The sequence below is a fragment of the Haliotis asinina genome, chromosome 2 (assembly GCF_037392515.1).
Source record: "Haliotis asinina isolate JCU_RB_2024 chromosome 2, JCU_Hal_asi_v2, whole genome shotgun sequence".
NCBI classification, from domain to species: domain Eukaryota; kingdom Metazoa; phylum Mollusca; class Gastropoda; order Lepetellida; family Haliotidae; genus Haliotis; species Haliotis asinina.
Genome location: NC_090281.1, coordinates 84,885,630 through 84,907,891, shown reverse-complemented (window position 1 = coordinate 84,907,891; position 22,262 = coordinate 84,885,630). Strand labels below are relative to the sequence as shown.

Below are 22,262 nucleotides of genomic sequence, written 5' to 3'. Positions count from 1 at the left end.
TTTCTTTTACTGTCATACACACCAACAATGTTAATAGGATAAATGACCTGTTGGTAAGTGAACATTGACCAGACAATCCAAAGTTTTATACATTGAGAAATAGTTCAAGTCATTGGAATTTGAAAACACGACAATAATTTACGAGAACAACACTGCTCAGCTGTATTTTTGATGAAAGTTAGACGCTTGACGAGTGAGTATGGTTTTACGCCGCTTTTAGCATTAAATCGGCAATTTCATCACGATGGGGAACACCAAAAATGTCCTTCACACATTGTACCCATGTGGGTAGTTGAACCCGGATCTTCAGCTTGATGACTGAACGCTTTAACCACTAGGCTATCTCACCGCGTCAACAAAACAGGATCAGTGAGTGAACTGGTTGATGTCAAAAGTCAGTGTGGGTCATTTCCACTGGTGCATAGCTCAGAAAAACAGGATCAGTGAGTGAACTGGTTGATGTCAAAAGTCAGTGTTGGTCATTTCCACTGGTGCATAGCTCAGACTTCGATTTTCTAGGTCGAATACTCAGATTACTTGTTTAAAACCCATAAACATCGGATTAGAATTGGTCTTAAGTAATCCATGCATGTCATAATCGGGTAAACAGGATCAGGTGGTCAGGCGTGCTGACTTGGTTGACAAATGTCATCAAATCCCAATTTCTAGATTAATGCTCGTGCTGTTGATCACTGGACAATCTGGTTCGGACGTATCTAAAGGAAGCTGCCACTTAGCTGGAACAGAGCTTTGTATGACATTAAAACACCGAACCAATTCAACCAACTTGTTTAACTTACACAGCCTGGCATGAAAGTAACACCTGTCCCTGGACACTGGGTTGTTCCAGAGATGGATTGTTTTTCCTGCCTAGTGATGAGATATCAATAAGTCTCTGTGTCTTTAACACACCCAGTAAATAGCTTCTACCACATTAGCCTCAGCTATCAATGTATGTAGCACCTAGGATGTTTCTAGACAGACACATTGATTAGGTGGCCATAAAGGATGACTAGAAACTAAAAGTGACAAATACTTAAACAATCCCCAGGTGTTCAGCATATTAGGAAGTATCAATTTCAAATATCTGGAACATTAAGGGGGATAACTCTACAAGCGGGGTGACCTCCCTTGATCTACTTGCCACCTGACCAACCATAAAGCAAGAAACTGTTGACTAAATATGCTCCCACACTCCTCATTCCAAATGCCAGACATACAACTAAGAGTGATCATTTTGTTTTCAGAGCAAGCTTTTTGAACAGCTGAAAAAATCCATTGACCTACCTGCCACTCAACCTGTGGAAATTCTAAAAGACCGCTGGCCCCAATGGATTCGGAGGTCAAATTTGGTAACTTGATTGGGGGCAAGTTGTCATATGCAATTTGTAAACTGTTCAAACTCATGTTCAAAATGTATTTTTATCTCATGCCCCAGATATAACTTCTCCATATTTCTCCACAAACACCAGTCTAGGTAAACTTAACCTTATGGGTGGTCGCGTTGGGGTAACCTTTGAGATTTCTATTTCTCAACAACCTCCCCTCTCCTCTTCCCCAAATTCACCTCACTTTCACAGTACTTTCCTCACAACAACCTCCTATTTCTCAACAACCTCTCTTCTCCTCTTCCCCAGCCTAAGTAAATTTATCCTCAGTACCTTTCGTTACACTCCACCACTGAGTCTAACAAAACCTCATGGGAGGTCGCGTTGGGTAACCTTGAGATTGACCAGTCAGAACACAACTTACCAAACCGCGAAAGTGGACATTCACACATTCCTTATGAACGTTTCATCTCGAAAAGGTTCGTACCCGAACGATTCCGAATGCTATTTAGCGTACGATCGCTTCTGGGTGATGTACACGGCGTGCGTACTGCCATGACAACGGTGAGTAAACAGTCGCTGAAAATACTGTTTTTGACAATATTCAAGGATGTTATAGCTAATGGTAACCACGTCAACAGAAACTCCAAAGCGTATATACTGCAGGTCAAATAACTGTGTTATAGGCTGATTTTTGTTTGTGGAGAGATCTGTGTCGGTGACCTGAATATTTTGAAACTCCCTCCGGTCCCTAAATAGTAACCGTTGTCTGATTGTTTAAATCTATTTAACCGTCTCGCATTTGATTGGACGGTCATTGGTTGCCCAAAGGTTACCTGACGCGACCTTCTACTAGGTTTTGTTAGACTCAATTGTGGAGTGTAACGAAATACACTGAGACGAAGTTTACTTAGACTGCCTCTTCCCCAACATGAACAGCAGACTGACTTGGGGCTCACCAGGCCATGTTGAGTCTGTGCCGGGTGTGTCAGAATTGATGGACACTTTGATAGGAGGGACAGAGGGAGGTATGGATTTGTTTCTGGAAGGATTTTGTAATTCCACTTTTGGTGTTTGATTGAAGTAGTTGTTATTTGACATACTTCAGAGGAATTTATTCAAGGAATTTGATAAAAATCCTGACAAACCAAACCAATTTGTTTTGACGAAGCGAAGCGCTTCTCTGAGCGTCTGTGGCAGGTCGTCTTCAGCGCATTGGATGAAGTGTTTCACGAGATATTTCTTGTAGTGGGCCTTGAAAGTTCTTATGATGCCAGCATCCATTGGCTGAATGCACGATGTGGTGTTGGGAGGCAGGAAGTGAACTTTCACATTGGTCAATTTGACATTGGCACAGTTATGACTTGCAGAGTTGTCACAAAGTAAGATCACGTGACTGCTACCAATCGCAAAACATGTCTGATGTCATCCACGCTTTCTTGTTAAAACGATAGCGCACATACATTTCTGGGTTAAAGTCTCTTCCAAAACATCTGGAACGTCTCGATTTTGAGATCACAAATGGCTTGATTTTGACTGTGCATTCGCACACAAGGCAATGGTGATCCTTTCTTTAGATTTCTTTGTGCCGGGAATTTTCTGGCTTGCCAGGGTGTGGTTTGGTGCGAGTTTGTAGAACAATCCTGTCTCATCAATATTGAAGACGTCCTCTTCGTCATATTCTTTCAGATTGGCTTTCAGTCTCCTCTCGCCCACGAATTACAGCGGTTTTATCAGCACTAGCTGCTTCCCCTTGGTAAACCTGCTAGCTGCTTCCCCTTGATAAACTTGTTTCGAAATTGAGTAACGTGATTTGAAGCGGTAAAGTCACCCGCGTGAATAGCCAAAATCATGAATGTCAATTTTATTTCCAAAATCCTTAGCCTTTTCTAACAGGATATCATCACTGACCGAGGCGTTCTTACTGGTCATTTCATTTGTCCAAACAAAAAGAGCCTCCTCTATTTTTTTTATGTTTAGCATTTCTTGAAGAAATCGCCCAAGTCAAAGAAGCCAAATCTTCCGCAATGTTTAGCCACTTCTCCTTATTACGCCAAATGTCCGAAATTGTGCTCTTGCCGATTAAGTGTCCGAATTCTTGACCAAAATGCTTACTAATCAGATCAAAACTGGCTTTAGGATTTTTCTCTTTGTATCTAATACAAATTTCTCTTTTTTTGTGCGGCAGTAATTTCACATCGTTTACTCTTAGGGGTGGGACTTGCCATTGTGACTGACAGGTGTCAAGTGCAGCTGATCTCATTTTGACTCGATCGATATTTTATACAGCAAGGAAACATGACGGATATTACTCAAACTAAACAAAAGTGAAACCTATTAACTGATTAAAATCACAAACTAATGACATGTTCAGCTCAGAAGTGTCACCTTAGTTAACAATTACAATTGAAGTCAGCCGATAAAGACCAGCGCTAATCATGAGGTAAGGCTATTATCCGAACCTTTTTGATCTACCGCCGGATTAATGAAGCAAAACCATGTGTAACTAGCCAATCTGTTACCGTTAATTAACGTCCGGATACGGAGACTGAAGCATCGGATTAATGAATCAACAGGCATGTCAAAACATTGATTACAGAACAGTCTCGTTTCCTGTTTACTTGGTTCTGTCCTATTGCGCAGCTTAATGCTATAACCAGTCCAGTATTTTTAGACTATGTCATTTAACTGAATGCATAAATATCAATCAGTGTGATCTGATAAGACTACGCAGATTTATATTGCAACACTAAGCTCCTTCTAATCCTAGTAAATACGTCGTACGGCGTGCTATGTCGTACAGTGAGCTCTGATAAAAAGAAACCTTGAAATCGTGGAAATACCAAAACGAGGCTCTGCCGCTAGAAAAGTTTAGCGGTCTCTGACGGAACTGATATTACATCCGCCTCATTGTGCGTTACAGAACTACGCTCAATAAGCGCAAAACAACACGTAACAGGTTTAACCAGTGAGCCAGATGGATTGTAAATCGTTTTACGACCTCATCAGACAGGGGCAATCTGTGATTCCATATTTAAGTATGCTGCCTCAACCTCGACATAAAGTAGAGAATGACGGTGCAATTAAAGTTTAAAATTAAAATTCATTTGTGAATACCATTTTCTTATGAAACAAGGAACTGGAATTCAGTTTAACCAGAGTTGTTTGTGTGTGTCAATTTACACTTTCACACGAGAAAATTCGGATCGTCTGAAAAGTAGGTCATTGTCTGAATAGGTTAATGAGACTTATGTTACAATATGTAATGTGTTTATATAGTAAACAAGATTGGTTACAGCCAGCTACTGTTCGGATATCGCGTGAATCGGATTGTTGGGGTCCGGACTAACTCGACCTGACTGTATGTGCATGTGCGGGAGTTAAGAACGAGAGGGTTGCTTCGTAGTAGAGAAGGGCTAGAAGAGGTCAAGTAGAAGAGTACTGAAAGGCCTGAGATTAGGAACGTCAAGGGAAGGGTTTAAGTCAAGTGGTTGCAAAATGTGAACCTAACCTACCGAGGTTTTAGAGAGAGTTGGAGTTTGGGTAGGGTAGAGGGGAGGTTACTAAAGTCACGATAAGCTTGAACACTAATATACTGAAGTCAGAGTGAGAGGAGAGTGTAGGATAGAGGGGAGGTTACTAAAGTCAAGTAAGTACCTCCATAAGGAACCAATATCCCCTGCCCTCATGATCACTTTTGTTGGCATGCAGGTGGGATCCTGAAATTGGGTTGTGATAGGGGTCCATTCCTAATATGTTCTTATAAACAATTTTTCAAAACTTTTTTTTAACAAAACTGGTTGTCATGTGGTCAGAACGTATTTTAAAACCAGGAGACATCAGGGTTGTAGCTAGTCTTCCCTGAATGAGACAGATATGTTTGCAATGGTAACATTTCTGTCAGTCTTATTCTTTTCCAGAATGTGCTTTCTGTCTGAGGAAAGATTGAGGTCTTGGGCTCTGTTTCAGAATTACTGCCCTCATACGCTGCTAACTGAAAGAATTCCAGAACTAGATTTGGACTCTTCTGCACAGTTAAGTAGCCCAGGGCTAGCAGTGCGTAATGAAATTCAAAGGCTGTGTGTACATATGACTTTGAGAGAGAAAAAACAACACCGAGATCACCTTCCATCCTGGTGCATGTTTTGGAGCCTTTCTCCATCAAGGTACAAATCAATCATATTATCTTCAAATGGGACTGGGATTTTGTTTGAGGCAAACATCATTTGTGTCATCATTGCAACACAATGTGATGCAATTGTAACACAAACTGATACATTAGTACTGCAAACTGGTCTATTTATAACACAGTGTGTGCATTTGTATCACAATGTGATACGGCTCATTACGTTTACTGCACCTGTAAAGTATTCAGACAAACAAGTCATTCTTGGTCTTTCCCAAGCATAGGATTGTTTGATTGTTGAAAGATATACGCTTACAGCTTTTAAAAAGCCAACAATCTTCACCATTCATGTTATATACTGAGTTTGATCTTTCACAATTTTTCTACTTTTAGCAGTACCATGGAGGGGATATAGGCATCAGAAAGTGTACACATGAAGATTTTGAGAGGAATAAAGAAGTTGGTATTCAAGCAAAATATTACGGAGTGAACTTTAATATATTGTCTAAATACGGTGTACACATGTTGAGAATCAAACCTGAGTCTTCAGTCTGGTGAGCAAATGCTTTACCCACATGGCTACCCCAGTGCCCATCAACATGATTAGACAACAGGGACACAATGAGCCAAATCACACCTTCATGAATGTACAACCTGTCCTTAGTCATGAATATTAAGTTTGTCTTTAATTAGGAACGTGATGCTTATCTCTAGTCAGGAGCGCAATGCTTTCGTAAGACACAGTTCAAGGAGTAACCTCTTTATGCAAATTTGTTTCTGTTTACATGTCAACCCCTATACATAAAACTGTTTCAATTTTTAGGGCCTCTGCCAACCGAGTCAGGTTTATCCATCAAAATGATGGCTTGTTTACATCAAGCAGGATATGTCATTGTGAAAATAGCCACATTTTTTAAGGTACATGGTGCATAAGGTTTTGGAAATTTACTTTGTTTGGCATTTATCCATAACAAATGTTTGAACTTAGATTCTTTAAAGTCAGAATTGCAGAATCAAGAATGAATTAACCAACTTGAGGATATAAAAATAACACTCACAGAAAAAAAATATTTTCATTTTCTGACACTTTAAACTCCAAGATCACCATGACCATCTTAATATATATACTCAGCCCAAACAACCTGTCACTCGTAAGTCCACTTAGGATCAATTAACAAGGTGATTGCCAATTAGTAAGATAATTAATCTATTTCAGTGACCCGTGACCTCAGTGCCCCTGGTTTGTCTCTTGCAATCCTGATATAACACACCAAGCCTCACCTCTGTGTGCATTGGAATGTGTGAGTAAGCTAAATGGTGTTAAGTAATACCAAGTTAATTCGTTTTCCAAGTGATGAACAGAACCCTTCTGAAAAGATTGGCATGGTCCAAAAGAAACAACAACAAAAAGAAAAAAATACTAGCTTCATCCTCAAAACCATACACTATGAAATTAATTTCAAAAATAAGAAAATATGGTTTTGTTTTCAGTTTTCCAGGTGATTTTGTTTTCTTTACAACGTAAGTGATCACTGTAAAGAGTTAAGTATCATTATGTATTACAATATTATAAGAATTGTGTGAAAACCATGACACACATTTCCTTGACTTTTCTTCATCTGAAACCTGTGATTTTAATTTGGACAATGGAACATTTGGGTGAGAAAGTAATAATTGAGAGCATTGTTTTCTTTGCCAGAGTTGATACAAAACCTTCTGGTTTGTGTTTATATCGAGGCGCATGCTTAACATCAGTGTTTCTTACAGGGACAAAATGAAAAAGAGACAAAATCATCAAAATACCTACCACAGACTGTACAAGACAGCGTATATAGGATTCCCACTAGCAAAATTTTTCCAGGCATAGTTACTTGAATAAGCTTTGGTTTGTCTGGCGAATCATAAACACTGGGTATCACGGTTACAAAGACACATTTTGGTTGCAAGAAGTACTCCAGGTGTGAAAACACAGTATATCCATGAAGAAACGGGTGTCACGCACACAAATCCAATGAATGAAACTGCGCCATAAGGGCTTGGCTAGTAAATCGTAGTAATATCCACTACCCCTGATGACTTCACTGGCGAAAGAGGAGATTTCATACTGAAGTGCCCTGGCTGAGTTCAGCTGAACATCGCAGTTACGTCAATCCAGTGTCCTCCCCACGGTGTCGGCCCGGGAGAGCTACTTTTTAAATTAGCGTAGTTCAGGGAAAGCTACTTTCTCCAACGCAAGATTGTACCGCCAAAGCTACTTAGCTGAATAAACACTGTGATCAGTTAACAGAGGAAACGCCGCTACCGGCAGGTAGACAGTCGTCTTAGATCCCTGAGTCAAGATCTACGGAGCCAGGACATAGATGCTATGGAATATGTTGACTGTGTATCTGAACTGTTAAAACAGGAGTGATGTGAGGATTACAATGATGAAATGGCAGTAACTGCTTACAGGAATATTATTGTGTAAACTTACATTTTACATATATATACATTTATTTCATTTACATTGCTTGTAATATATGGCAAGCAAAACCGAACAAATTAAATATGGTGAATAAGGTAGCTTAGTTTTTTATTGCCTTCATTCCTGGTAAAGCTACATCTCCGTAATCACATACCGTGACGCGCCCCATCCTCTATGACCGGTAAAGCTACCCCTACTTTCCTGGAAAGTAGGGGTAAGAAAGTAGCTTATTACTTATTAAGAAAGTAGCTTTCCCGGCCCATAACCGCTCCCCATACTACGTTCTAGAAACTTCGAAACAAATTCGCTTTGAACAGAATACGCATCAACTACCCACCCCTCGTGCACTGTAGTCAGCAGTTTTAATATCAGCCGTTAACAGAACATAATTTGGTAAGCAGGGGTTGCTGAAGGCCTATTCTACCAATAGAAAGGCTTTGGCAATATAATCTAAAAACGAATGTTATGGTGTAGTTGAGGTTTGTGAAAAATGTGACACATCGCCGGTCTGTTCTGATCCACCTTTGATGCTTGTGATGGTTGAGGGTTATAGTTCCATAACTTCTTTCTCTTCTTTCTCGTTGATCTCGTTGAAACTGGGAAGGTGTTTAGACCGTTGTGTGGTAGTTTTACACTTTCTATTTTTGACGGGTGTGTGACAGTATCAGTTAACATTTTGTAAATGCCCACTCCATTCCCCACATGCAATAAGATATCGGAATTAAGTATTAATGTAACCAAGGGTAGATTTTTAAAAAAGACAGCTGATGTTAACACATGAGTTCTCGCGATACTTTTGCTTTCTTTAACATATTTTGGGAGAGAAGGCCGCGGTTTATCATTTATTCTTTCATTCATTCACATATGTACTTCTTTCTTTTATTCTTTTTCTTTATTTATTTCATTCATTCACACAATTCTTGCTCAAAATTCATACTATTATTCATTCGTTCATTGCAAAATTCCGACTAATAGAATAAAATGGCTGAAGTTAAGTTAAACACAACAGAAGTTGCCCTGGGAACGAGTCAAGTCACTGTGTGCGTTGGAACATGACGAGGCACACGTTAATTAGTACAAACTGTAAAGAAAGCAGGTATGCCTGTTATTGATTATCCCTGGTGTGAAGAATGTGTACAATTTTAGTGTATCGTATGTATATATACTGGGTAAACATCCAAACATCAAATCGACGTCAGGTAAGTCATTCACTTCTTCCGTATTGGAATTACAGTGTTGTTTATACGGGAATATTACTTTTCCATTTATCAGTTTACTAATGGTGAGTAAGTGAGTGAGTTTAGTTTTACGCCACACTCAGCAATGTTCCAGCTGTATGACGGCGGGCTGTAAATAATCGAGTCTGGACCAGATAATCCAGTGAACCGAATCCAATTGGGAACCGGTGACATGTGCCAGCGAGCATGACAACCTGATCCCGTTAGTCGCCTCTTACGACAAGCATAGTCGCCTTTATGGCAAGCATAGGTTACTGAAGGCCTTTTCTACCCCGAGACCTTCACTTGTCTGTGAGAGAACGTATGAGTGAGAGAGTGTATGAGTGAGAGAGTGCATGGATGCGAGAGCATGTTGGTGAGAGCGTGTAGTTGAGAGAGTGTATGATTGAGTGAACGTGTAGGCGAGAGAGTACATGGATGCGAGAGCGTATAGGTGAGAGTGTGTAGGTGAGAGAGTGTGTAGGCGAGAGCGTGTATGCATGGGAGGGTGTTTAGGTGAGAGAGTGCATCGGTGAAAGCGCGTGTAGGTGAGAAAGCATATGTGTGAGAGTGTATGGGTGAGAGAGAGAGAGTATATGAGTGAGAGAGTGCATGCGTGAGAGAGAGTATGTGTGTATCCGTGAGAGAACGTATGGGTGAGAGAGTGCATGATTGTGTTCATGTGTGCGTCAATGTGGTTATAACTTCTGTGTGATTGTGTCCTCTTATTTTTTTGTACTGCTGTGATATACTGTAATTTTAGTGTCTCATATGACATACGTTCGGATGCGTTTTATATTTAATGTATGTTGTTAGGAGTGTGTATTTTCTGTAAATTTTGTTAATTAAGTAATAATTATTATGACACATTTCGTATAATAGATGGTCAGCACTTTTAGGATTTGGGCAGCAGGCGTCCCGGAGGTACTTTAGAGTTACCTCCTCTTGAGTTTATATGTTTTGATTATTTGTTGACTTCCGGGTGATTGTTCTAGAGCTCTCCACGTAAGTGGCGATGGTCTAAATGCTTTCAAGATTTTGAAAATTGTGTTGAATCATTATATTGATGAGGGAGTTTTTGAAGATGATGCTTTGGAAATTGTGCCAGAGGGATGCTCAGAACAGTTGGAAATGAAAAACAACAGAAAAGGAAATGAAAAAGTTTGAGATGGAAAAAGATACATTTGAAGAAATTGCAAATTGACAGAGAAATTGCACTGATAAAGCTTGAAAACCCCTCTCAACCCTCAGATTTTACCTCATTTGATATTGCAAGGCATGTTAGGGTTGTAACCCCCTTTTAATGAGAAAGAAGTACACGAATATTTCCTACATTTTGAGAAAGTTGCTGAAAATCTGAAGTGGCATAGAGAGTCATGGACTGCGTTACTGCAAACTTTTCTGAAGGGTAAAGCTCTGGATGCTTATTCAACCTTGTCAATACAGCCAAGCTCAGATTATGATCTTGTCAAGAGTACACTTTTAAAATCTTAGGAGTTAGTGCCTGAGGCGTATCGTCAGAAATTCAGAAATGCTCACAAAATAGACAATGAGACTTTTGTAGAGTTTGTTAGAGAAAAGGAAACATTGTTTGATAGGTGGGTCCAAGGAGGTTACAAATTTTGATGGTTTGAGACAGTTAGTGTTGATGGAAGGTTTCAAGCAGAGTGTTCATTCTGACCTTAGGACTTATTTGGATGAACAAAAGGTTGATGATTTACATAAGGCAGCAATGTTGGCAGATGGTTATTGTTTGACTCACAATAGTTCTTTTAGATCTCTGGGTAATACAAAGTTTTCAGCCCAAAAGGGCTTTTCCCCGGTTAAGACTTCAGGACATGCCGGTTACAATGGTGTTAGAACAGGTTCAAATCCTAGTGGCAAGCAGGGACATACTTTTCAGTCTAAGCCTAAGACTACCAGTGGTTCGGATCCCGTTTCTGCATATTGTAAGAAGTCAGGTCATGTGATTTCTGCATGTTACAAATTCCAGTTTAGAAATCAGGCTTCAGGTTCCCCAAATGCTTTTGTGTCCCTTGCACCTAAGCCTTTCTTTCCAGGTGATTCTGAAGAGAGTTTTGTTTGTGAGAATAAGTCCCCAGAGTTCGTAGTTCGGAAGGAGGTTTTGCCCTTTGTTTATAGGGTTTCTGTGTCACTTATGGGAGATAATTCTACTCCACGGCCCGTTATTTTCTTGAGGGATTGGATACTAGAACTCTTCAATCTCTGACTTTGAAGGATATTTTGCCTTTTTCTGATGAGTCTTCAGCTAACTCAGATGTTTTGCTTCACGGTATAGGTGGCAATTCTTCTGCCCCTCTCCATTTTGTGAATTTGACTTCAGATCTGATTTCAGGTGAGGTAAAAGTTGGTGTTCTTGACTCTCTCCCAGTTCCAGGTGTCGATTCGTTGATCGCTAATGATCTTATGGGGTCCAAAGTTGGCACTGATCCAATTGTCACTGTTTTACCGAAGAGTTCAGTTAGTACAGAAAAGTTGGAGGATGAATTTCGGGGTAGTTTTCGTTCTTGTGCAGTGACTCGTTCAATGTCAAAAGGCATTTCTTCCAAGACTTCTTTGCCGAATGATTCCATTTATGATTTGTCAGGTACGTTCATGGATCATTCTTTGTGTGAGGTGACTTATCTTCAAAGAGTAGTGGCTCTTCAAGACTACTTGATAAGTCAGATAGTTTGTCAGGTGGTGAACACATTCTTTCCAGAGAGCAGCTTATTAGTACACAGGGTGAGGATGTTGAAGTGCAGAAGTTGGCTAGTAAGGCTGTTTCTTTGGAGGAGGTTCCAGTTTGATATAACTACAAGGATGGTGTTCTGATGTTTAGCTAGATGTTTCTGCGGAGGATGAATGGAAATTGTACCATCACATTGTGGTACCAAAAGTATATTGAAAACATGTACTTTCATTCGCACACGAAAGCCCCATGGCAGGTCAACTGTGTGTAAACAAAACTTGCAAGAAAAATTTGGCACATTTCTTTTGGCACAGTTTGATACAAGATGTGACTCAATTTTGTAAGACCTGTCATGCATGCCAAAGTGTTGGAAAACCGAATCAGAAAATTCCTTCTGCTCCCGTAAAATCCATACTGGATTTTGAGGAACCTTTCCATAGAGTTATTATTGATATTGTTGGTCCACTACCTAAGACTAAGTCTGGTAATCAGTATTTGCCCGCTATTATGCGTGCTTCTACCAGATTTCCTGAAGCAATTCCGCTTCGTAGGATCGTTGCTCCTGTAATTGTCAAGGCTTTGATCAAGTTTTTCACATTAGTTGGTTTGCCAGATGTTGTTTAGTCTGATCAGGGTTCAAACTGTATGTGTAAGGTGTTTCAACAAGCTATGTACCAGTTAGGTATTAAGCAAGGTAGGTCTAGTGCTTATCATCCAGAGTCACGGGGAGCTTTAGAAAGGTTTCATCAAACTTTGAAAAATATGATCAAGACTTATTGTTTTCAGACAGATAAAGATTTGGATGAGGGTGTGCAGTTGTTGGTGTTTGCTGTCAGAGAGTGAGTTTAGGAAAGTTTAGGGTTTAGCAGCTTTGAACTTGTATTTTGTCACAGTGTGCATGGACCACTAAAACATGTAAGAGAACAATGGCTCAAGGACAGACATGAGATCAATCTCTTAGACTATGTGTCTACATTTAGGGACAGACTATCAAAAGCAAGTGAGTTGGCAAGGAAAAATGAAGCTAAACTATGACAGAAAGTCAAAAGAGAGAAATCTTATTTGTGGTGAGAAAGTGTTAGTTTTGCTTCCCATTCCTGGTCAGCCACTGAGAGCAAGGTATCAAGGTCCATATGTTGTGGACAAAAACGTTTGCAACACAGACTAAGTCGTCCTGACGAATGGTCGTCGTAAGCAAAAGAAATTGTGTCATGTCAACATGATTAAGAAATATAATGACAGGTTAGAAACCAAACATGTCAATTGTATCGCCACAGTCTCCTCATTTACTGATTGTACTAAAGACAACTGTGAAAGTGTTGACAACATTGATGATTGTGTTAGCAATGTGAAATTTGATGATCTTAGTGATGGTGTTTCACCAAAGTTGAGAAATGCTGATGTGTCAGCTCACCTTGATGAGCATCTACCACGTTTATCCTCTGAACAGAAAGTTCAGATGTCAGATTTGATTCATGAGTTCTCTCACATATTTCCTGATGTGCCTGGTCGAACTGATGTTGTTAGCCATGATATAGATGTAGGTGATGCTGTGCCTGTAAAACAACACCCATATCGGACGAATCCAGTGAAACGTGAAATTCTGCGGAAAGAGGTAAAATAGATGCTGGACAATGACATTATTGGACCCAGTGACAGTCTGTGGAGTTCACCTTGTGTTCTTGTGCCGAAGAGTGGAGGTGGTTGGCGTTGCTGTGCTGACATGAAAGCTGCCAGTGCGCTCTCACGAACTGGTTCGTATCCTATTCCGAGAGTGGACGATTGCATTGATCGCATTGGCCAAGCTAAGCATATAAGTATGTTGACTTACTGAAGGGCTTCTGACAGACTGTGCAAAGAAAATATCGGCATTTGCTACGCCAGATGGACTGTACGAATACAAGATGATGCCGTCTGGTCTGGAGAACGCGCCAGCGACGTTTCAGAGACACGTCAACAATGTCACACCAGGTCTAGATCGTGTCGAGGCTTACATGAATGATGTCATCGATTACGACATGGGATGGCCATCTGAAAAGGACTCGTGCTTTCTTTGAAAGACTGTCTGGGGCCTAGTTGACTGTGAATTTCGCCAAATGTGAATTCGGGAAAGCACAAGTTGAATTTTAGGGCATGTTGTAGGGCACAGCCAGGCTCAACCAGTTCATGCTAAAGTTGAAGCAATTGTACATTTGCCAGTACCTCAATGTAATAGAGAACTCAGGAGATTCTTGGGTATGGCTGGCTGTTACAGAGAGTTTTGTCAAAACGTCTCAGATGTTGTATCTGCACTTACCAACCTTTTAGGGGAAAAGGTAAAATTCAGGTGGGATAGCAGTTGTCAGACTGCATTTGAAAAAGTCAGTGCCTTACTCATGAATATTCCAATATTACAGGCACCAAATTTTGAGAAAGCAGACTGATGCAAGTGATGCTGGTGCAGGTGATGTCCTGATTCAAGACGATCATTCAGGAATTGAACATCCAGTTTGTTATTTTTCAAGGAAATTTGCCAAGCACCGAAGAGATTATTCTACCACTGAGAAAGAGACATTAGGTCTTTTGTTAGCTTTACAGCATTGTAAAGTGTACCTTGGTACCACCACTTTGCCAATGGAGGTTCAGATTCAGTATAATCGGTATAAAGGCCAACGGCCCATGTACAACATAATACAAAAAATATCATCATAATGACAGATGGAAATTCCTGAGTAACAGAGCTTCCTTAATATATCTTGCAATGTTCAACATTTAAAACTTCAATATCGTGGGTGGATGACAGTAATATCTTGGTATGTATTTTGATCTGAGATGGTTATACAATGGACATTTTAGAAGGAGGTCGTATTCATCTTCTATCCAACCTAGCGCACAAGATGTACATAATCTATTACCACGGACGATGCCGCACCGTCTACCAATATTGACCATTAATGGGAGCTCACATATACGTAATAAACATAAAAGCCTTCTGTATTCTCTTTCTGGAATAACATACGAAAAATATTCAACTGACAATAGAGATTAATATTCTTTATAATTACGTAATTTACTTGAATCACAAATTCTAGATTACCAATTTTGCTGATGACAGTCTTCGTACGAAGGTATTGAGAAATATGTTTTTATCGCCCACTCCGTGTGTGATCCTAACTAAACCGAAGCCAACTAAATAGTAGGTCCTTTATCTTTGATGCCCAAGTGATACGATTACATTCATTTAGTGATTTACATTTGAAGAATTTGTTATTTTAACAGCAGACTTTACATTTTGATACATATCAAACAAGACGTTGAATATTTTACCATGAATGCCTCTTTTTAATACAGAGTACCATAGTAATTTTCTATTGACAGAATCAAACGCTTTTTTAAATCAACAAACAGTCAGTAAAAACGACCATTGGTCTTTGTAAGATACTTTTGTACTAAGTATTGTAAAAGAAAAATGTTGTCCGAAGTGCTGTGACCAGCTCTAAACCCTGCTTGTGATTCAGGCAGCTGTTCATACAAAGAACAAAACAGAGTTAGTCTCTTACTCAAAATAAGTGTAAATATTTTACTCATAGTGTTATGCTTCTATAATTATTAATTTCTGACACTTTTCCTTTTTTGTGCAATGGTACCAGTAATCCCTTGGCCCATTTCACAGGAAATTTACCAGTTGAAGTCTTTACTGATCACAACTTGACTTTATCTTCACAAAATGAAGAACAAGACTTATGAGGTGGAGTTTTACCGTGTATGTATGTATGTATGTATGTGTGTGTGTGTGTGTGTGTGTGTGTGTGTGTGTGTGTGTGTGTGTGTGTGTGTGTGTGTGTGTGTGTGTGTGTGTGTGTGTGTGTGTGTGTGTGTGTGTGTGTGTGTGTGTGTGTGTGTGTGTATGTATCTGTATTTTGTCCTAGTAATTCTGCAAGAAGTTTCTAATATTACTCATATTGTTACATGTCATGTTATTATGTTATTATTGCTATGACTGAAACATGGGGAGAGTGTTACAAGTGTGTGTATTTTCTGTAAATTTTGTTATTAATTAAGTATTAATTATTATAATGGGTTACATTTCGCATAATAGATGGTCAGCACTTTTACGATTTGGGCAGCAGGCTTTCCGGAAGTACTTTAGAGCTACCTCCTCTTGAGTTTATGTTTTGATTATTTGTTGACTTCCGGGTGATTGTTCTAGAGCTCTCCATGTTAGTGGCTATGACTGAAAGTACATATAAACGCTAGTTGCCGTACGGACACGGACACGGACACATTCACTGGAGTATACATCTTTCAGCACCCGTCAACGCCTGATCTACATATAGCTGCCAGACCGCTGGCTGTGTTACGTTCTGCATAACTGTTTCTCTCTCGCACTAAAACTTGGGTGAGTTTGCTATATATTTTGATACCCATTGCCTCAGACTTTGTCTCATTTGTATTGTATTTGAACTCGGTATTGTGAAATTGAATCGTGACTTTGTATAACTTGCTCTCTTTGCTAAATAATACAATATTTGAATGTTTTAGACTTGACTTTGTTCTGTTTTGCTGGTTCACAGGGGATTTCTTACACCTTTTGTTGGCACCCGTGGCGAGCCACCTCCTCGTGGTGGGTGCTGGGTCACGCCAAGAGCTCGCCAACACCCCCGTAGTGGACCCGGGGGGATATTTGGTCCACCAACCCGTTTGCCGTGGGTTGCGGCGGAGGAAGGGATCCTGGTGGCTGAGAGCACAGGCAAAGTGTAGCGCAAAATGGGTTGCGCAGCAGAACGAAACTGACCAGTCTTCGTATATGCGAGCGAAGCGAGCAAAGGTTGGCAACAAACTTCCCTCGCTTCGGTCCGAAAAATATTTTTCATGTCAAAATAAAATATCGCCACCATCAAATATAGACACACATTTACTCACAGGGTTGTGCTCTCAGATTTCCAACCTCATACTTAACAATTACTCACGTGAAATATATTTTAATCAACGTTTTAAGCGCCGCTGGTGCTCTCACAGAGTGTTCTTTGCCTCCATTACCCCTGCCAGCTTCCGGTTCAGCGGAATGAAGGAACAGGTTAGGTAACTCTGAAAACACTTGTCGAGTCGCATGTCCTCCGCAGGGTTCGCAGATGACAGTCGTCGTGCAGATTAACCATGAATGAGGAGCAACCGTGTTCCCGTTGCTCATCACACCACTTTGGCCCTGACTTCGCCTAGACGGGTGGTCGAATGGGCCCGGTTCGACCAATCGGCTGGTCATGCCAAGCCCTGTGCATGGATTACATATATATATGTCATTACACAAATATAATTTGGAGTCTTGGCCTAATTGTTCATCTCAAACTTTTTGATTTTGGAATATGATGTTCTGAAGTTGCCTTGAGTCTTATGCCCAGAAGGCGATGACTCATGGGCCAATCTGGTAGGACTTATCTTTTCAAGATATTCTCCTGCTTGAGTATACCCTCCTGGTATCCCTGGTGCCGTCTGTTGGAGGTCCATGGACATAAGGCATCGTCCTTGTTGACACTCCATGGTGGGTGGGGAGCTAGGAGGGCGAACTATATTTAAAACAACCATGGCGCCCCCACTCAAAAAATGATCGTATGAATCTGATGACTCATTCTCGTCTGAAGATGAGACTCCCACTGCCGTTGTTAATTCTGAAAATTGGTCTCGTTTTTTAGTCATGTCTTCACTAAATGATGGTCCACTGAAACTGAATCCGTTTGCTATTGCAAAAGGTATTGAAGGTCTGGCAGGTGACGTGAAAGAAATTAAAAAGCTGCGTTCTGGCTGTCTACTGGTTGAATGCAAAAAGCAGATTCAATCACAAATCCTACTATCAACAAGGTCATTAGCGAATGTTCCTGTAACGGTGTCACCTCACAGGACTCTTAACAGCAGTAAAGGTGTTGTCAGAGATATAAGTCGTTGTCTTTCAGACATGGATGAAGATGACATTCTTTCGGAATTAAGCTCACAAGGAGTTGCAGCTGTGAAACGTTTTTCATCAAAACGAAACAAGGAACTTCTTAAGACCAACACGTATTTATTTACATTCGGTCTTCCTAAACGCCCAGATTCACTAAAAGCTGGATATTGTCATTTAAGGGTGGATTCTTACATCCCAAATCCCCTTAGGTGCTACAGGTGTCAAAAGTATGGCCATGGCTCAAAATCATGCCATAACCCAGCTGCCTGTCATCGCTGTGGTGGCAAATGAGAAGACAGTACACTCTGTGACGAACCTCCTTCATGTGTAAACTGCTCAGGGAATCACCCCTCATCTTCCAGAGACTGTCCTACATGGTCATTTCAATCAAAAACTTCAAAACTGAAACATGACCGCAATCTCACCTTTTCAGAAGCGAAGACATATGTTCTGGCTCATGAAAAACCAGGGCCATCTTATGCGGCCACCGCTTCTGCCTCAGTCCAAAATGTTTCCAGACCTGTTTCATGTCATTCGGTAGCTTGCCAGACCGAGTACACGTGGCTTGAGTCCTCGACTCCAGTTCAGACTAAACGTCTTCAACAATCATCATGTTCTTCTTCATCACAAACTGAAGATCAATCTACAGTGATACCAACCGCCATTGGCTCCTACATCGGTATCACAACCATCTCCTGTTGTGAAGACGACCAACCCAAAGCTAGATAAATCAGATCGTGTACCGAAGGGTCAGCGTGATCCTATACGGATACATAATAGGTTTCAATCTTTGGAGGACATGGATCTCTCCTATCTCCCCTCGGCGCAACAGAAGTTAGTCGCCTAGAAAAGGGAAAAATAGATCTCCTGTGCAACCTCCTGTCACATGAGCGTTTCCAGTTCTTCATTAATTCAGTGGAACTGCAGAGGTCTCAGGACCAATTTTAATGATTTACACTTACTAATACAAGATTATAAGCCGTCAGCAATATGTCTCCAGGAGACATATTTAAAAGAAACTGACAGCTTTGTTTTATGTCAATACAATACTTACCATTCATTCTCTCCACCAGGGACTAAGGCTACTGGTGGATCTTCTGTTCTAGTAAAGCAGGGTGTGATCCACAGTCCTGTGTTGCTTCATACCAGTCTTCAGGCTGTCGCAGTTCGGATAACTATGCACGTTGTTTTTACCTTGTGCTCACTTTACATTCCTCCAACGTTGACGTTTCAGCTAGCTGATCTTCAAGCACTTTATGATCAGCTTCCCAAACCATGCATCATAATGGGCGATTTAAATTGCCACAACCCACTTTGGGGCAGTGACCACACAAACAATAAAGGTAAATTACTTGAGGAATTCATTTCAAATAATGACTTATGCATTTATAACGATGGTTCACACACGTATTTACATCCTGGTACTGGTACATATTCTAATCTCGATTTGTCACTCACTGACTCAAATCTCTTGAATGAATTTGACTGGTGCGCCCATGCCGACCTCTGTGGAAGTGATCACTTTCCAACAATTCTAACACCTGTAACCCCCTCTGATGTTCCTCCATCATCCCGATGGAATTTTAAGAAGGCTAACTGGTCTTTATTTGAAACCCTTTGTGCTGACAAACTTAAACCTGAACTTTTTGCTGATGTTGCTGACGCCATAAAGTGCTTTTCTGATGAACTGAATAACGTAGCCAATCAATGTATTCCTATGTCCTCTGTACTTCCACACATTAGAAAACTGTGGTTTAATGATAATTGCAAACAGGCTAGAAAGGCTCGGAAAAAAGCTGAACATTATTTCCGTCGCCATCCTCTGGTCCACAATTTGAATAAATTTAAAATTCTAAATGCTAAAGCACGACGTACCTTCAAGCAAAGTAAACGCCATTCTTGGTGAATGTATGTATCAAAGATCAATGCACGTACGCCGATATCAAAGGTGTGGAACATGATTCTGAAAATCAAAGGTAAGGGCTCTAAATCTAGCATTCACCACCTCCAAGATGGGGACCAACTACTGACTAATAAATCAGATATTGCAAATAAACTTGGTGAAACCCTGGCCAAACACTCATCTTCTTCAAATTATGTACCTGAATTTCAAATACAACAACACGACAACATGCTGTGTCTGTCGTTTTTGATCTAGAAAAAGCATATGACACAACCTGGAAATATGGTATTTTAAGAGACTTACATGACTTAGGCTTGCGAGGTCGTTTACCTCAATTTATAGCAAACTTTTTAAATGACAGAGCGTTTCAAGTTCGAGTGGGTTCTACCCTGTCTGATCATTACAGTCAGGATCAGGGTGTTCCACAAGGCAGTATTTTGTCTGTGACATTATTTAGTATTAAACTAAACAGCCTTTCAGGGGTTTTAAATCATTCAGTTGATGGATCACTTTTCGTGGACGATTTTAATGTTTCTTGTCGTGGTAAAAATATGCATACAATGGAGAGGCAACTACAGTTGTGTCTCAATAAAATCCATAAATAGTGTCTTGAAAACGGTTTTAAATTTTCTAAATCCAAAACAAATTGTATACATTTCTGTAGGAAATATAAACCACACAGAGACCCAGAACTAATTTTAAATGGCACTCCTATCAAGGTTGTAAAGGAGGCCAAGTTCTTGGGACTTATTTTTGACTCTCATCTGACTTTCTTGCCACATATTAAATACCTCAAGCATAAATGCCTGTAGGCGCTTGACTTGTTGAAAGTCGTGTCTAGTTCAAAGTGGGGAGGAGATCAAGCTACCCTGCTACATCTGTATCGATCACTCATCAGATCCAAACTTGATTATGGTTCCATCGTATATGGTGGAGCCTGCAAAAGCGATCTAAAACTATTGGATTCTGTCCACCACCAAGGTCTGAGACTTTGTCTTGGGTCTTTCAGAACTTCTCCTGTTGACAGTCTCTATGTTGAAGCCGATGAGCCATCTCTTTCCCAATGGCGTGTAAAATTAGCTTTACAATATGTTACAAAACTCTACGCTAACGAATCACATCCTGCATATAAATGTGTTTTTACCCCTCTCTATGCAGATTTGTACACCAAGAAACCTTCTCTAGTTCCGCCTCTTGACATAAGAGCCACACCTTTCCTTTCTGCTGCAGCGATTGGACTAGATAATATAGCCCCTTTCCGCCTGCTTTCTTCTCCTCCTTGGCAATTTGTGAGACCACAAGTTGATGTGACACTGACAGCATTAAAAAAATCCGAAACTAATGAATTACAATATAAACAAGAATTTAATCAGCTAAAAAGTAAATATAATACATACAAATCCTTATTTACAGATGGATCCAAGGATGGTGGCACCGTAGCTTGTGCCACTGTCATTGGATCCAGAACAATATCTTCCCGACTACCGGATAATAGCTCTATTTTTACTGCAGAAGCAAACGCAATGCTAACGGCTCTTAAGTATATTGATAGACACCCCAAATGTAAACGATACATAATCTTTTCTGACTCTCTTCCGTGCCTTCAGGCTATTAAGAATCTTTCATGCAAGCATCCACTTTTATTAGACATTATTGAATTGCATAATGCTCTTGCTACTGGCCAATGCGACATCGTCCTCTGTTGGTTACCGAGCCATGTTGGAATCTCTGGTAACGCGATGGATGATCTTGCTGCTAAGGCAGCGCTGAAAAAATCTGTAACACCACTTCTGATTCCATACTCTGACTATAAAGCTGTTATTAGATCTTATATCCGTCATCTTATGCAAAAGAAGTGGGATACTCAAGTAGGTATCAATAAATTACACCAAATCAAGCCAACTATCGGTTATACTTACTTGGGTTATCTGTCCAGATTTGAAGAGGTCATTATGCGACGATGTCGCATTGGTCATACAAGGTACACTCATGAGTATTTGTTAAAAGGCGAGGATCCTCCGTTTTGTATCCCTTGTGATGAGAGAATCACGGTCAAGCATGTCTTGCTTGACTGTGTTGATTTTGCTGTCACAAGGGATAAATATTTCAGTGCCAAAACCATTAAGGATCTTTTTAATAAAGTAAATTATCATCTAATAATTGCTTTCTTAAGGCAGCAAAAGTAATGTAAGTCCCCATGGTCCCTAGTATGGTGATTTACCCTCAGTTGTTGGTGACCTATAGCCCGTATTTTATATTGTATTGTCTTCTCTGATTACAGTATTTTAGTTTTACATGCTAGTTTTATGTTCATATCTGTGATAGTCTAGTATTTTACTGTCCTTCGATGGCAGGTTTTTATGTTCTAAATGTATTAATTCTAATCTTGATATAAATTAAACTGTTCTCGTCACGATATGGCAGCAATATTGCCGATGTGACGCTAAATATTAACTCACTCACTACACCCTTTGTCACGGCTAATTCTTAACCGTAACAACATCCACAACAGGCTGAGTCAAGGTATTGTCATCCCGTAGGTAATGTTGCTACAAAATATATACACATGCACGAAAGTTAAGCGCCATCCACTATTTTTGTGATCTGCTACTTTG

At 40.2% G+C, this 22,262-nt stretch overlaps 1 pseudogene; it reads right to left on the bottom strand.

The window, feature by feature from the left end:
• LOC137274720 (vascular endothelial growth factor receptor 1-like) overlaps positions 1-22,262 on the bottom strand; it is a 78,831-nt pseudogene that overhangs the window by 54,723 nt on the left and 1,846 nt on the right.